A 15,934-nucleotide genomic window follows, 5' to 3' on the forward strand; every position below is an offset into this window, starting at 1 on the left:
ACCTAAGCACAGGAATTCAAAAATTCCAGCAGCAACCCCCTTCATCCAGCCCCGCCTCTAATCAGCCCGGGATTTAATAACATGCTGGGGGTGGGGAGGAGAGGGCAGATTGAATGAAACTGGCAGAGCAGACAGGAAAGCCCCGCTCCGACGGCGGCTGCCCCCTCTTGCTACATGCTGTCTGGGTACGGCCTGGCTTCTGCCTTCGCCACTGTCTCAAGGGTTAAGGGGAGGGGATATCATTCCCTCTCCTGGGCCCTAACGGGAGCGCTTTCGCGGGATCTCTAGAGAAGCCAGAGAGAGAGAGAGAGAGAGAGAGAGGCTGCATCCTCATACCTCCCTCCCTGGCTTCGCGTCGATGCTCATTTCTCCAGCTGGCACAGGAGTGTGAGCTGCTCCTCCCTGATGGTTATCTGCGCGGTGCCCTCCTTGGCCAGGAAAGGCTGCAAGCTCGAGGCTGTGTCAGTCAGAAAGGGGGCAAAGCTGGGAAACTCTGATCGCCGCTGGGAGCTCCTCTGTGTGCCTCTGCTCCGCGGGGTTACTGGTGAGTACAGGGGCTTCTGGTTGGGACAAGCCAAAGTTCCCCAGGTTTTAAGGTCTGCTGCGTGGTGGGTTCTGATCTGCATTTCGGGCGCCCTGAAAACCCACCAGCGCAGTCTGTCATCGCCCGGCGCCGTGTAACTGAGCTTTCCCATCGGCTGAGCTGTTGGAGTCGTGGGTTTGGTTTGTTTGTTTTTAAATACTTTGATTCTTCATAATCTTGCACGCGGAGCGCTGAAATCCACCTCTCTCCCACGCCCGCCCGCCTCCCTAGCCGGTGGTTTCAAGGCAAACCCATATGGTTCAGGCGCTCTGTTTCACAAGGGGGGGTGCCCGGGCGGCTCCCAGCTCGGGAGTGGCTCGCTCCTGCCGAGCGTGGCGCTTTGGGTTCCTTGCCGGGAAGGTTTGTGAAGTGCCAGCTGAAGAAAAGTCTCCCCGCGGGGGAAGTGTTGAAGTCCGGCCCCGGGATTGATACGGGGAGCAATTAGAGCAGGAACTGAGCTGCGCCGGAGCCGGGGGGCAGACCCTTCCTTCCCTACCCTGGAAGGGAGGCAGGTAAGTGCTGGGAAGGAACCCAGGGCGGTACTGTTGCCTGTTGGTGTGGTCCCAGATCGTGTTGTGCTACCGGATAATTTACACCGGGGGAGAGGACCTGATTCCCGTGCTCTCCCCACATCGCTTTCCGCTGATCCTGAAACGACGGAGAAGGAGCGCTCTTCTGGAGCAGTGCGCTCTTCTCTTTACAGCCAGCCACATGTGCTTTCGGTTCCATCCTTTTCATTCGCGTCTGCAAAAATCCCACAAACTCGGCTGCCAGCATTATTCCGTGGCACTTGCGGGAATGATTCTCTTGGCTCTAAAACGTGCCCACGGACAGCTCCCTCCTCAGGTTGAAATAACATTAAGATTATCGCAAGTCTACATCAGGCTGACTGTGAGCAGAGTCGAATCGAACTTCCCACAGGCTGTAAGAGTAGAAAAATGGCACAGCAGGTTTGTAGTCCGAATTGTTTGTTTCTTCAAAAAAATCAATATCTTCAGCAGATCCATTCTGTGCCAAAGTGCTTTAAGGATGGATGTTATGTTCCTCCTAGATACCATTTTTTAAAAAAAATCTCTAAGAGCTGTCATAAATGGGTGCGGCTCTTGGGTCAGTAGCACACCCAGGAAATCAATAAATGTATAAATGTGTGTATGGAAATTGAGAGCACAGGAAACAATGGTTTCAAAGAAAATATTACAGTTTACTGGGGGCGGGGGGAATACTAGGTTCCTCTTCATGTAGAGTTAAAAACATATATTGTATTCACCTAATGGCTCAGACTCTCTATCCTTTCACTAAAAAGTGGATTTTCCAGACAACTGATTATTGCCTAAGTCCATCATGGTTCACAGATCATTGAATCAAAAGATTGTAACACTTATTACCATCCTTTCGGCAGCAGTTAGGTGCTAGCACACATGTAGTCTGGGTTCATGTCATTAAAAATTCTTTTGAAAGGTCACATGAAAAGTTACCCTTCAGGTGGTGGGGAAGGGTGGCTCAGTTGGTTCTAAAATAGGGCTGATGGCCCAGTGTTTAGGAGCTTAGTTAGGGACTTTGAAGACCTGGGTTCAAGGCACCCTAGACTTTCTGGGTGACTTTGGGCAAGGCACTTACTTGGAGTCTTTTTGTGCTTCAGTGCCTCATCAGTAAAGTAGGGCTAGCAGTCTTTTCCTATCTGAGGAAGGGGTGCTGTGAGGTTCTTTTCATTAAAGGTTTTGAGGTGCTCAGATATATTAATAAGGGTCATAAGTACCTTAGATTATTTCTCAATCAGATATAATAAATTTCCCCATGCAAAAATGGTCAAAAGTGCTCCAAAGCTATTATGTTCTAATCCTTTACCAAATTTAGTTTTGAAATTAGTCATTTTTCAGTGGTTTAAATATGGGAAAGTAAACAATAAGTAGTTTTTGTTCTGCTTTATTTGAATATAATACAATAACATTTAATTAAAATAAATCTCTGAACAGTAAATTTGATCCTGGAAGTCCAGAACTATTGTGTCATGAACAGTGATGCTATATAGATTAAATCAACATGCATTTTTAATGCAAACAATGGGTTAAAATATATCTTAAAATTTCATCTATCTGTGACTGAAAGAGATTTCTTTATATCTTGGTCTATTGACCAAGTAAAAAATTTCCTCTCCTTTCTAAAGGTAACAAAGTAACTGCAGTTAGAGAAACTTTCCCTGGATCAGTTATGATGGTTCCACCCGCAAATGTTTAAAAAAAGCAAAACCCCACCACACTGGCTTCTGGACAGAAAAGGAAGGACTAAGAAAACATGCAAAATCCATTGATTCTTGTGGCCACCTAACATGAAACTGGCATGTAAATGAGCTACAATACACTGTACTGTATAGCCAGTATCTACAGACCAATTCAGTTCCCATAGATTTATTTTAAAACCTAATAATAAAAATAATAGATCTTAGAATTACCAAAACGGTTTTAACTCTTACAGATGGTCAGGAACTTTTCAACAAAATGTTTTTTGACAGAAATACTGATTTGTGGAAACTGCAACTTTTTGTGAAAACATCTCTGTTCTGATGAGGTTTCTCAGCTCTACAATTGAAATTCTGGTAAAAAGTAGAGAGAGAGGGAGAGAGAGAAAGAGGGAGAGGCTCCTACTCACCTGAGAGACACACATTTGTGTCTTGTTCCAAATGAACCCGAGTATGGACTTAAACCTGGATCTCCTACATCCTAGATGTTTGAACTAATCACTGGGCTATTAAGTATCTATCTCTTTGGTGTGAGAGCTTGTTTTTGTGAAAAATTTCAAAAGGTCTAGGTTTCATTCCAAGGCAGAATGAAAGATGTCGAAACCTCAATTTTCATGAAACAGAATTTTTATTTTCCAGCCATCCCTACTAACTCAATTTTTAGTCTGTAGACTATGCTAATTGTTCCAACAGAGAATAAAATCCCTTTTGGGTTTAGCAGCGTCAGTGTAGGAACTAGAAGTATGAAGATATGTGTATTGACTTGTTTGTGTCTTCAAAGCTTTTTGCTGCTAACACAAAAAGATCTTGATGAAGTATTTGAGCAGATCAGAAATCCTGAAAGTAGAAATAAAATAAGGAATATTTCTTGTTTACTTCTGTTCATTGCAGATACCTTTGGGATCAAGCTGATCCAGTTTTTTTTCATTTGAATTGCTAATATTCCTTTTGAAATGGTGAAATAATTCACTACAGTGTTTGTCTATATTTTGATGTTTATGAAATGCTGCATCATAGCTGATGAAAGCGCCTTAAAAAAAAAAAACCCTACATTAAAACATTCCTAGACAGATACAAGTAATTTCCAAAAAGCAATCCTTTAGCTCACCATAAGAATGAAAGTTTTAATCTTATGCTTTCTAGTCCATGTAGATTGGAATACACATACCAATCCATTTTAATTAAGTTTAATCATGTCACAGCAGTTACAGGTTCATGCAGGTTATGCTGTTTCACTCCAATGTGCTATAAAAACAGAAATGATCTTTAAGAAATCTAGACAAACTCAAAGAAAGATATTGATGTGAACCATAGAATCCAGAGATAGAAAAGACCTATTAGGTCATCAAGTTATCTGCCCGTCAGTACAAAAGTGTCCCCTATTGTTCATTTATTGATAGACTAATATAATTATCTATTTCAAACAAGATTTGAACCCCCATATTTGGTTAATGAATCATTCATGAGCAAGTCTGACTTCCATAAATGTTTGTGCTCAGGGATCAGTTAGAAAAAGCAAAGGTATATGTATTCTTGTAATCTCTACCCACAAGAGATACTTCTCATAGTAGATGGTGGAGATGTTCAAAATATTATTATGCATGCTTTCTGTGCTCCTTGGGCATGGCTTGCCCTCAGTGGGACCCAAATACACCCAGGGACTCTGCTGGTCTCTCTGAGTTTGGCTTCTCCTTGATGGGACTCAATGGCCCTGTTTGGTTCCTCTTGGCTCCTTGGGTATGAATCCTTCATGGGAGGTTACTGTCTTTTGCCATCTCCATCCACCCTCAACTCTCTCACCCATGACACAATGAACTGTCACAGAATAGATTGTGAAGATCTTCTTAACTTGAACCTTTTTCCAGCATGCCCCCCCTTTTTTTTTACATGAATTGAGGAACAGTGAAATAGTTAATGTTAATTTTTGAAGTATTAGTATTGGGCAACTGAGTTAGCACCCATTGAAATGAAGAGGGCAGGTCACACCTCTTAGACTTATTGTTTCAGTTTTTGCAAATGTAGGCAGGGGTCTTGGCATCAGTGAGGTTCAGGTCACATTTCTGAGGCTCTCTCAGCTAGACATTTTCTTTTTTTTTTTTTAAGTAAGCTTAGATTCTGGAGAACAAGAAGGCGGCATGAAAGAAATGCAGGCATACCTAATTGCCAGGTACTAACCCATTCTGGGCCGTATATGTGTTATTCAAAAGTACATAGTTGTGTTCAATGATTTTTATCCTACAGAATATTTATGAACTGATTGCCTCTACTGTTTGGTGTTCAACACCAATGTTTTGTGAGTGGTCGTCTAAATCACATGGTGGTATTCTATTCCCTGGATGATTAAAACCCTTGATATGGGAGACCAACACCAAGCACACAAAAATAAACAAACAAAACCCTTCCAGCACAAATATTTGGATAAATGAACATTTGTGCTAAAATTTGTGAAACTGCTTGAATTTGTATTTTCATGAATATGTGGTAGTTTGCAATGCATATTTGGACAACTAATCAAATGACCCTCCAAGGATCGTAGGAAACCAAACATGACTATTTGTGAACATTTTCACAAATCAATTTGCTTACTAAGCACAGTTGGTCAAATAATGTTTGGTACAGTCTAGCTTTAAACAGATGACGCAACCTCTCTTGAAGATTACTCAACAAGCTAATAGCTTTCTTTTAAAAATCTTTCCTGTTTAAGTTTTCCTTTTGTTAATTTCATCCCATCGCTCCTAGTTATACTACAGTTTTTTTTATTATACTTCCCAATCTTCCCTTCCTTCGAGTTCACAGTCATCAAAGATTTGCAGGGTTTGGTTATGCCTCCTCTCCCCAGTATACCAGAATTATATTAACAATGAGATTCCCAGAAATGAACACCATATTCCAGATGCAGTTGTACCACAGACACTCAGAGGGGGCCTATTACTTACTTGATTTGATACTTCTATGTATGGGGGCCAAAGTTGAACTCACTTTTTTGTTATCTCTTGTTTACTGTGGTCACAAAGTCAACATACATCAACAGTTATTGCTCAGTGTTATTTATGAGAACGTAACATTTCCCTATATTTTGAATAGGCAATAACTGTGGTATCTCATTTGCCAATGTGTAATAACTGCAGATAAATGTTGACTTTTAAAAGGCAATCCCTTTTATTTGGTTTCTACTATCATCATTTCTTTTATCATTACTGCCTTCCATTACTTCCCCCTCCGAGTCAATACTTGTGTTTTGGGAGTATTTTTCGTCAGATGTATCAGCTTTGAAAGCTGAATCTCATTTTGCAACACTGGAAGCATCATTTGAAGTATGGATAACATCATAATTCTGAATAAGCATGCTTTAAATAACATTAAGATTTCTGTCATGATAATTGTAGTTAATAAAATAATAATAATACTTGGTTAGTCATCTTGCTGTGAGAATAATATATAAATAAAAACTAAATATTTCCCCTGTCATACTGCTTAATTATGGATATATAGTACTATAGTAAAATGAAACAATGAGTTTACACTACTCCTGACTCTTTTGGGTAATGTTGATCACTAATTTGGCTCCTGAACCACTGAGGTCTGAGTATCACTGGGATAGTAAGTTCATTTGCTAATTTCTTTAATAAAGTAGAATACATATTATCTGAACTTGCCCTGTGTGTGTGTGAGAGAGAGAGAGAGAGAGATGAAAAATTTACTATAGAGCAGAGGCTAATTTTTTTTAAATATGGATCTGCACCAAAAGTGCATAAAGCAACACATAACCATTTGTTCTGTTTCACCTTCTTGTACTTAAATAGCTATAGCCAACACTTTTTCCCCCTCCTTTTTTAACTAGTTGTATCTTCTGACAGTTGTCTGGTCACGTAGTACAGTAAGATATTCTGCATTCACTACTTAGAAGAAGGTATCAAAGAAGCAAGTCCATGTTTTTATGAACTAAAGCAGATATGACTTCTTTTTAAACCAAGCATGAATGAATCTAAAAATGCATACATCAAGAGCGGATTCTGAAAATGGAACTCTTGCAGACTGATGCTAGCGAACACATGTGAGTTCACCATCAATCAGGGTTGTTCCAACTAGCTTGTCAAAGATGGTGAGTGCTGAGTATATGCAAAAGAAATGTCTTTGGATATGAGATAATAATGTGTACATACTACAGATCTTTCCTTGATGATCTCATGGACACTTGTAATTCAGTACCAGATCATGCTACAAAGACACAGCCCACAGCAGGGGGTGGAATGCTGCAGCACTGTCTTAGAAGAATCCCAGGGAAGAAATCATGGCTCAGGGATCCACAATTCCCTCTCTGTTCCTCCCTTAAACCAGTGGGACCATATTTGCTGTTTACCTGTGCCAACAGCAAATCTCTGCCCGCTCTGTATCCCATCTCTGCTGGCCAGTGTATTGGGGATGCAGAGCCAAGGTACCACTCCTTCCCTTCCCACTCCTTGCCCATCTGCTCCAGGATTGAGGGGAGAGGAATAATGGGTTCATAGCATCCAGTTTTGCCTAAGCATCCAGATCCAAGTCTGCACAGTGACGTAAAGGGGGTTAATTTATGGCACCATATAGCCCTGCTAGAGTGCTATATCATTTTACGTTATTTGTCAATTCAAATCACTGAGCATTGTTGATGTGATGGAACTTATTAGCTAAGATAAGGAACTGCATAATGAAAATGAAAATGTGTACAATTTGAAATCCAAGAGGAAGTAAATCTTAGTTTCCATGCTGGGAACATAGGTTCTGGCTGTAGTGGAACCCTTGGATGTGAATGAATTTGAGACAGATGTAAATATTTGCTGTGTTATAATGAAAGTTCAGAAAAGGAAATCACTTGTATGCTTGTAAGAAAGGTTTAATTTGGAATATATGCATATGAGTATATTCATATACATTACAGAGAATACCTGATGATGTGGTACTGAATGAACTTGTGATGACCATATTGCTTAAAAGGAATAAAGTCATGATTGAGTTATGCAGCTGATACTAAATGAGTGCCAATGAAATCTTCATACTACACCACCATGAAATTCACGTCTCTGCATGGAGCCAATACACCATTTAAATTCCACTTAAGCCCTCTTTGCTATCAGTATTATTCACTGTGGCAGGGAAATAGGGCCTGCGGACATTTAGGATATCTTCACTAAATTGTATCTGCTCAGATAGAATTGAAGCCTTTAGCAGCTGTGAGATATTTCATACTAATTAATAAGTGTTTTTTAATATTGCTGTGTGAGCCAGGAAAGGTTAACATTAAAATGAGCCTATAATTATAATCTTTGTCCTTTGCAACAATCTAGCTTTGGTTCTTTAGCAATATGTGCTGTGCTGTGCACATATTATAAGCAATTAGTAAGTACAGGTAACAAGGCTGAAACTTATAGCCTTATTCAGCTAAAACTCCTACTGACGTCAATGTGAGTTTCCATTGAATAGGAATTGTGGGATTAGGTCCGTAACTATTTGGAGAATTTAAAATGTATGTTGTTGTGGAAAGGATTCCTATGTCCAGTGACTGCTCATAGTAGTTTAGAGCTGAGCAGGCAAGGCTGCAGGAGAAAGGGGGAAAAATATGTCTAGATTAGATATTGGGCTTTTGATTGGGCATGCACCTTTGAAAATAGTGTTTGGAACTCAGCTGGGGTTTCCTCAGTGGTACACCGTAAAGGCTGGATATTGCCTGGCAATATCTGAGGGATGTATTTATGTTCCCTAGGGCTGAATCAGTTCTGAAACAGCTTTGTACTGAGCTGGCAGATGACATGATCAGATTTTAAAGAATCTTATAGTAGTTCATTTTCATCCAGGATATAGCTGGTATGCTGAGGGCTTCTCTGCTTTGTCTACACTTAAGTTCTGTAATTTACATAACACAAGTCAACGTAGTTTACATCGACATACTGTGGTGTCTACACCATGCTATGCGACGGGAGATGCATTCCCGTCTACATAGCTTCTGCCTCTCATTGAGCTGGATTACTGAAGTCGACAGAGTGCACTCACATCAATTTATCATGTCTTCACCAGACTCACTAAATTCACCCTGCTAAATCGATTGCAGCAGCACCGATTTAGCCTGAAGTGGAGACAAGCCCTAAGCTAAACAATTTTGGAGCTGCCTTGTAAACCTTCTGTTCCATTCTGGCTGGAGGAATAGCTCAGGGGTTGAGGAATGAAACACACACTGATTATTGCTGTAAATAGTACTGAATTTCTAACACCAATTATTCCAACAACTAATATCTGACATATGGTGAAAGTCATATTTGGTGGAAGAAATGCAAGAAAAAATAAGATGAGTATCTCCCAACGCTGTTGCTGTTTGGCTTTTAAATCACTTCCTGTTTGAGGGTTTACAAAAATTAATTTTGGTTACTTGTATTTATTTTTTCCTAGTGCCAACTATAATGTTAGTTCTCGTTTTGAAAGCTATTTTTGTCTGTGCAATTAATTTTGGGCACAATTCTAAAACTTAGATCTCAACATGTTCACTCCCACAACTCAGGTAGGCTGATAAAGCCTCTCATATTTTCTTTCAGTTAACACAGTACAACACAGTACAAAACTATACCTGTAAAATTAGAGGCTAAATTGAAGCATATTTAAAAACATAGCATGTAATATTAGAAAGCCATTCAGTACAGTGGCTAGAGTGAATAGGAGCAAGGATCACCTAAGTTCTATTTCTGGTTCATTATTTGGCCTTGGACAACTAGTCACTTATCCAGCCATATTGTCCCATGTCCAAATTACTCTCAGGTAGGGGGATGGAGGACATTGGTCCTTCTTGTGAGTTACTGTAAATAAATGTATTATACTTGTGCCTGCAAATCTGTGGATGGGTGTTTTTAAATAAATTCAGATAAACAAAATAATATTTTGTTGCACCACATTTTAGGTTTTGGATCTGTTAAATAAAAGAACCAAAAATAATTGGAACCAAAAGAAATTGTCATCTGTAATTTGCAGGAACTACCCAGATTAAGCCTGCCCACCTTTTAGCCTGCCCACTCCTCTCTCACCAGGTCCTACATATATATTCAACATCTACAGAAGTTGAGATGGCACCTAAGTTTAGCTATTTATTGCAACTCCAGGAGCCCTGGTTGGACCTTGGAACATAACTCCATTTCTGAAGCAGAGGCTCGGGATGATGACTAGAGTCCACAATCCTGGAACTCTGACTCTCCCATTACCAATTTTTTCCTCTGTAAAACATGATGGACTTTTCTCCAGAGAAGATCCAGTTTGCTGGAGTATAAATTTAGTGCTAGTCCTCTGAAAAATTGCTGTCATACCACTAGATTACAACTGTCAGATGTGGTTGAAATATAAAAAATGACGGGAGGGATTCTTTCTCTCCAGAGTAAATGAAGATAGATGATAGAACTTTTAATAATATTTGACATTTAAGTTTTATATTGCCGTAGCACCTAGGTATCTCAACCAGGTGGGGCCCCATTGTGCTAGAAAGACACTGTACAAAGAGTTAGTAAATGACAGCCCCAGCTTCATAGAGTTTACTATGATGTTTTCCAGGGGTATCCAGAGTTGTGATGCACCTCGTTACCATCTGCCCTTAGCATGTGGGAGCCTTGTATGTACCCTTAGTTTGGGTCAGCTTCCCAACTCTACCAGCCACAGGCAACACAAGCATTTCCCTCTAGGCCTCGTACGGCCTGCTGCCTCTCTACAGGTTAGTGATTGGTATACCCCAACTCCAGAGCCTGCATCTCCCCTGCTCCACTGGACACTTTCAGTATTCACCGATTTGCTGCTTGCAAAGAAGCAGTACACCCCAGCTTACTAGCTCCACCTCAGATCACCGCTCTGCTTAACACACGGCACTTAGGTGTGTTTACAATGAAGTAAGAATACATTTATTTATCAAAGCACAGAGACTCAAGTAATGGCAAGTAGAAGAACTGGAAACAAATGATTGCATATAAAATATCATAGCATGCATTCTAGAGCCTAAACTTAATTAACAAGATATTCTCATGTCTTGTAGAGTATTGCCCATCCCAAATCCTTGCAGTGCTTTACAGCCAGGTTGGCTGTGACCCTCCTTTCATGACATCTGCACGCTGTCAGCTTGCCTCCTAGGTTAAGGGTTTTGTGTATTTCCTTGCACTCTAGAATATGCCAGAACAATAATTTGTAATGAACAGGACATCCTCCTGCTGTGTGTTTCATCCTGTACATTTTCTCTGTTGTAGATTTCAGTCTTTCATTCTGCCCTGGCTTAGTATGCAAATAAACCTCCATTGAGAGGCATACAGTACACAAATGACCAGACAGGGAAATCGGTATCTGCTACCTCCTGCCTGAAAGGAACGTTTCTGAGGTATGTCACCTCCTGGTGATCTGCCTTAACTCTAAGGCCTTAAGAGGATAGGTTTTAACATCCATAAATAACTCCTTAAATATTATCTGTACATACATTTTGCAATGATTATGATAACCAGTGGGCTACTGGCTCTCTGTAGAGACCTCAAATGCCTACTTTTGGTGAAGGATTATGCATATATCTGACCCAGGGATCCCCGTAAAACCCCATGTACTCCTTGTGCCCAATGCCATTTGGCATGAAGGGGTCTCTGGGTCACATTCACTAATATAAATTATATTAAATATGGGTTTGTTTGCGTGATATCAATTGTGCATTTACTGTACCGGCGGTGTCCAGGCTGTCACAATCGTATTCTGTAAACTAGAGCCTCTGTTAGAGTAAGAGTTTTCCTGAAGACAAGATGCAGTGTTAGGAAAATGTGAAGGTTTCATACAAATATTTTTTGCTGAAGTGTTAGCACAATCAAATATTTACGTTTGATGTTCAGAAATGAAAAGTTAATCCTATCACTTCCCCCGTCATCAGGCATAGGCTATAAGAGGATATTGTCTAGATTTTAAAGAAGGGACTCCGGCACAAGGTTAGTGGTTTTTTAATATCTGACAAGTGGTTTTTTTGTTTGTTTGTTTTCCTCTGGGAAGAGCAAATTTTAAAAATTCAGTAAGAGCAGCTTTCATGTTCTTTACTCTTAACACAGTCTTTAAATGGCTTCTCAGGAGAGCCCAAGTTTAGTGAAAGCTCATACTAATGAAGTCCCCAGAGAAAGTATAGTTTTTCACTAATCACAATTAGGATTTAAGGCTGCCTCCATAAAGAGTGATTACTTTTATTATGAATGTGGTCACACTTTTGTAAACATCAGGCAAAAGCTCTTCTCTGAATTGTGAAATTGCTGGAGTGCCCAGGGGCTTCTAGGTAAGTAATTGAAGTAATCCATATGTTCTCCAAGTGGTATAATAAAGCTTTTGCATTAGTAAGCAGGTGCTGCTTTCATCCAAACCCTTCTTCCTCCCCTCGTTAGCTTGAAAATTCTCAGGGCAAGTCTACACTACAAAATTAAGTCAACCTAAGTTACGCTGACCGTCACATTAATTAATTTTGCTTTTGCATATCTGCCCTATGATCCTGACAGTGCACATCCTCACTAGGAGTGCTTGCACTGATTTAACTGTCAATGTGGGCATTGTGGGACTGGTTCTGAAAGGCAGCAACAATCAATGTAAGCAACGCAGTGTCTACACCGACACTGAGTCAACCTAATTTCATCGACTTAAGTGCTACACCTCTCGTGGAAGTGGAGTGGGCGAGTTACGTCGGTGGGAGTGACATTTTAGTGTAGACTTTTACAGAGTTAGGTTGATGTAAGGTGCCATACATCAAGCTAACTGTAGTGTAGACCAGGCGTCACTCGTGGCTGTTTGCCTTAAAGGGGTTTAGAAGTTTAAAAGAATTTGAAGCTGAGGCTTTGTTCTGTATACATTACAGGAATATTCATTTCTTTACCTTAGACTCATCATTTGTGTGCTGGAAAAGTCAGAATTCTGAAAGAAAGTGAATTTAATAAAAAAACAACAATACACATCTCTCAGTTACTATGGGAATGTTCTTGTATTGATGTGGGCTGCAGGCTATTCATCTGAATTATGAAGAATCTTAACACTGGATCAGGACAAAATCAAACATTTCATTGAATATGCTGTGTGTGATGGGGTGACTATCCCTCACTCAGGGCTGGCTCTAGGCCCCAGCAAACCAAGCATGTGCTTGGAGCTGCACTCTGGCCCTTTTTTTTTTTTTTCTCTCCCCGCTTGGGGCGGCAAAAAAACCTAGAGCCGGCCCTGCCCACACCTTACCCAGATGGGCCAATTAACCCAACAGGCAGCTGATTAAAGAGGCTCAGCTGGGCTGGAATACGTAGGGTCTATAAAGCCCAGAAGCTGAAAGGAGAAGGGGGCTGCTGGAAAAAGGCAGACGTTTCCAGGAGAAAGAGAGGAGTGAGTGGAGACTGCAGATGAGAGTCACTCCCTGGGAAGAGGGAGGAGGCTTTGGGGAACTGGTAGGCCCAGGAAGACAAGGGGAACCAGCAGTAGGAAGAAGCCCAGGGATAGAGCAGTAAAGCCAGAAAAAGAAGGCCCAGATTGCTGAGCTGAGAGTCCCTGGGCTGGAATCTGGAGAAGAGGGTGGGCTCAGGTTCCCCTACCAGCCAGTGGGCAAGTGGCACAGAGGCAGTGAGAGGGAGAGTGCCTATGAGTACTGAGGACCTAAACCCCCCACAGGAGGGGGGACACAAACAGCGATGCGGCTGGGAGGCTGAGCCTTTAAGAGTATGCTGTGATTCCTGAGGCTGTGGGAGGAGCTACAGGCCGACAGAGTGATGGTGTGCCAACCATGGAGGGGAGGTGTCAGCCTCGAGCTAATCCCTAGAGTACCAGGAAGAGGCACCAGTCGGGTGGTGAATGGTGCATCCCGTGACACTATGTCTCTAAGAAAAGAACTTAATTAGAAGTAGCTAACTTTTCTGTTCTGATACATCTTAATCCTTACAAAAAGGACAGTTTACACATTGTTCTATATAATTCATATCCAATAGTGCAGGGGTAGGCAACCTATGGCACATGTGCCGAAGGCGGCACGCGAGCTGATTTTCAGTGGCCCTCACACTGCCCGGGTCCTGGCCACCAGACCGGGGGGCTCTGCATTTTAATTTAATTTTAAATGAAGTTTCTTAAACATTTTTAAAACCTGATTTGCTTTACATACAACAATAGTTTAGCTATATATTATAGACTTATAGAAAGAGTCCTTCTAAAAATGTTAAAATGGATTACTGGCACACAAAACCTTAAATTAGAGTGAATAAATGAAAACTTGGCACACCACTTCTGAAAGGTTGCCGACCCCTGTATTAGTGACTTGATTCTCCCACACACTTCCCCCAGAGTTGCCGAGATCTATAAAGCTCCTGTAACTTAAATGGACGATGTGAGTGATCAGCATCTCTGAGGATTAGCCCATATGTGTATATAAAATCTATCCCCATCCATCATATAAAGTAGTGATCTAAGTCAGTCCATCTCAAAAAAGATATATTGGAATTGGAAAAGGTTCAGAAAAGGGCAGCAAAAATGATTAGGGGTATGGAACCGCTGCCATATGAGGAGAGATTGAAAAGTCCCAGTCTTATTAGCTTGGAAAAGAGACAATTAATGGGGGATATGTTAGAGGTCTATCAAATCATGACTGGTGTGGAGAAAGTAGATAAGGAAGTGTGATTTACTCCTTCTCATAACACAAGAAATAGGGGGTCACCAAATGAAATTAATAGGCAGCAGGTTTAAAGCAAACAAAAGGAAGCATTTTTTCACACAACCCACAGTCAGCCTGTGGAACTCCTTGCCAGAGGATGTTGTGAAGGCCAAGACTATAACCAGGTTAAAAAAAACCTAGATACATTCATGTAGGATAGGTCCATCAATGGCTGTTAGCTAGGGTGGGAAGTGATGATGTCCCTAGCCTCTGTTTGATGATTAACTGTTCTGTTCATTCCCTCTGGGGCACCTGGCATTGGCCACTGTCGGAAGACAGGATACCTGGCTAGATGGACCTTTGGTCTGACCCAGTATGGCCATTCTTATGTTCTTAGGAACTGAATGACAAACTTTTAACAACGGCAGCTGAGTCAGGAAAGTCTGCTTCTCTTCTACAATCTCCCTATATTTATTAAACAAATGATCTTAGTGAGAGAAGGTGAGGTAATGAGGTGAGTCAACATTGCTAGATTAGAGCCTGGTGAGTGTAATGTATGAATTCTGTGCTTCTTATCTGAATAATGGCCTATGTATGCTTCCTTGCTCAGATGAATAATCTGTGTCTCAGTACAGGGTAGAAAGGGTTACATGATCCTTTTACCATCTGAAGCAATTATCTTGCTTTCTTCTTTAGACGCTGATTTACTTGTGACATAGAGCATGTACTTCTGTGATTGGAGTTCTATCTTACAGCGTGAGTGTGAGTTAGAGAGGGGAAAAAAAAATTCAGGGTTTTGTTTAAAGCCCTGAAAAGCTGAGAATTCTGTTCTTGTCTCACCCCACCGAGACTAGGTATTGCAGCTCTCTGGAGATCCAATTGTGATCGGATTTGTGCCTAGGAGGCCTGATCCAAAGCCCACTGATGTCGACAGAAAGACTCCCCCGTTGCCTTAAACGGGTGTTGGATCAGGTCTGTGAGAAATGGGAGCAGGTAGAGCAGCAAAGGAACCCATATCCCAGAGGGCTCCTGTAACCAGACCTCTTTGCCGCTTTGATGTTTTAGCTCCCCTCAGACTCACACTATGTCAGCTCCCTCCTAGTTTCCTCATCTTTGATCAAGTGGCCAAATAGTAACTGTGCTCCTGGTCTGTTAAGGTCAGAAGTCAAGCGGGGTACCTCTGGGGGATGCCTACGGGCAGTCGTCCTCAATGGAAGAGCGTATGCAACCAGTTCCAATTACCTTAAACAAAAGCAAAACAACTGGAACCCTTCTGCCCGTCAGAGCTGGCAACAACAAGGGTCGGGTTCAGTATCTAGGGGTTCCATTCCAATAACACCCTGCCGCCTTGAGCCCACACCCAGTGACCTAGGACAAATACATACCACTCCCCTGGGTGCCTCTAAGAGGCAATGCTTCCCTCTCACAAGCACAGAGTCTGAGTGTAGCAAAAGCCTCTTAATAACAGAGAGAAAACAACGCGGCATTATGTTGA

The 15,934-nt window shown here is 41.4% G+C and overlaps 1 protein-coding gene across 2 annotated transcripts in view; it reads left to right on the top strand.

The window, feature by feature from the left end:
* Positions 1-362: 362 nt before the first annotated feature.
* PKIB (cAMP-dependent protein kinase inhibitor beta) overlaps positions 363-15,934 on the top strand; it is a 108,821-nt gene continuing 93,249 nt past the window's right edge. The window contains exon 1 of one of the 2 annotated variants that reach the window (XM_073335183.1): positions 363-544. The gene's annotated coding sequence lies outside the window, so the exon portion shown is untranslated. Of the gene's footprint in view, positions 545-1,057; positions 1,096-15,934 lie in introns of those variants that run through there. The other variant, XM_073335184.1, reaches the window with a different exon arrangement.

Source organism: Lepidochelys kempii, chromosome 3 (assembly GCF_965140265.1).
Source record: "Lepidochelys kempii isolate rLepKem1 chromosome 3, rLepKem1.hap2, whole genome shotgun sequence".
NCBI lineage: Eukaryota > Metazoa > Chordata > Testudines > Cheloniidae > Lepidochelys > Lepidochelys kempii.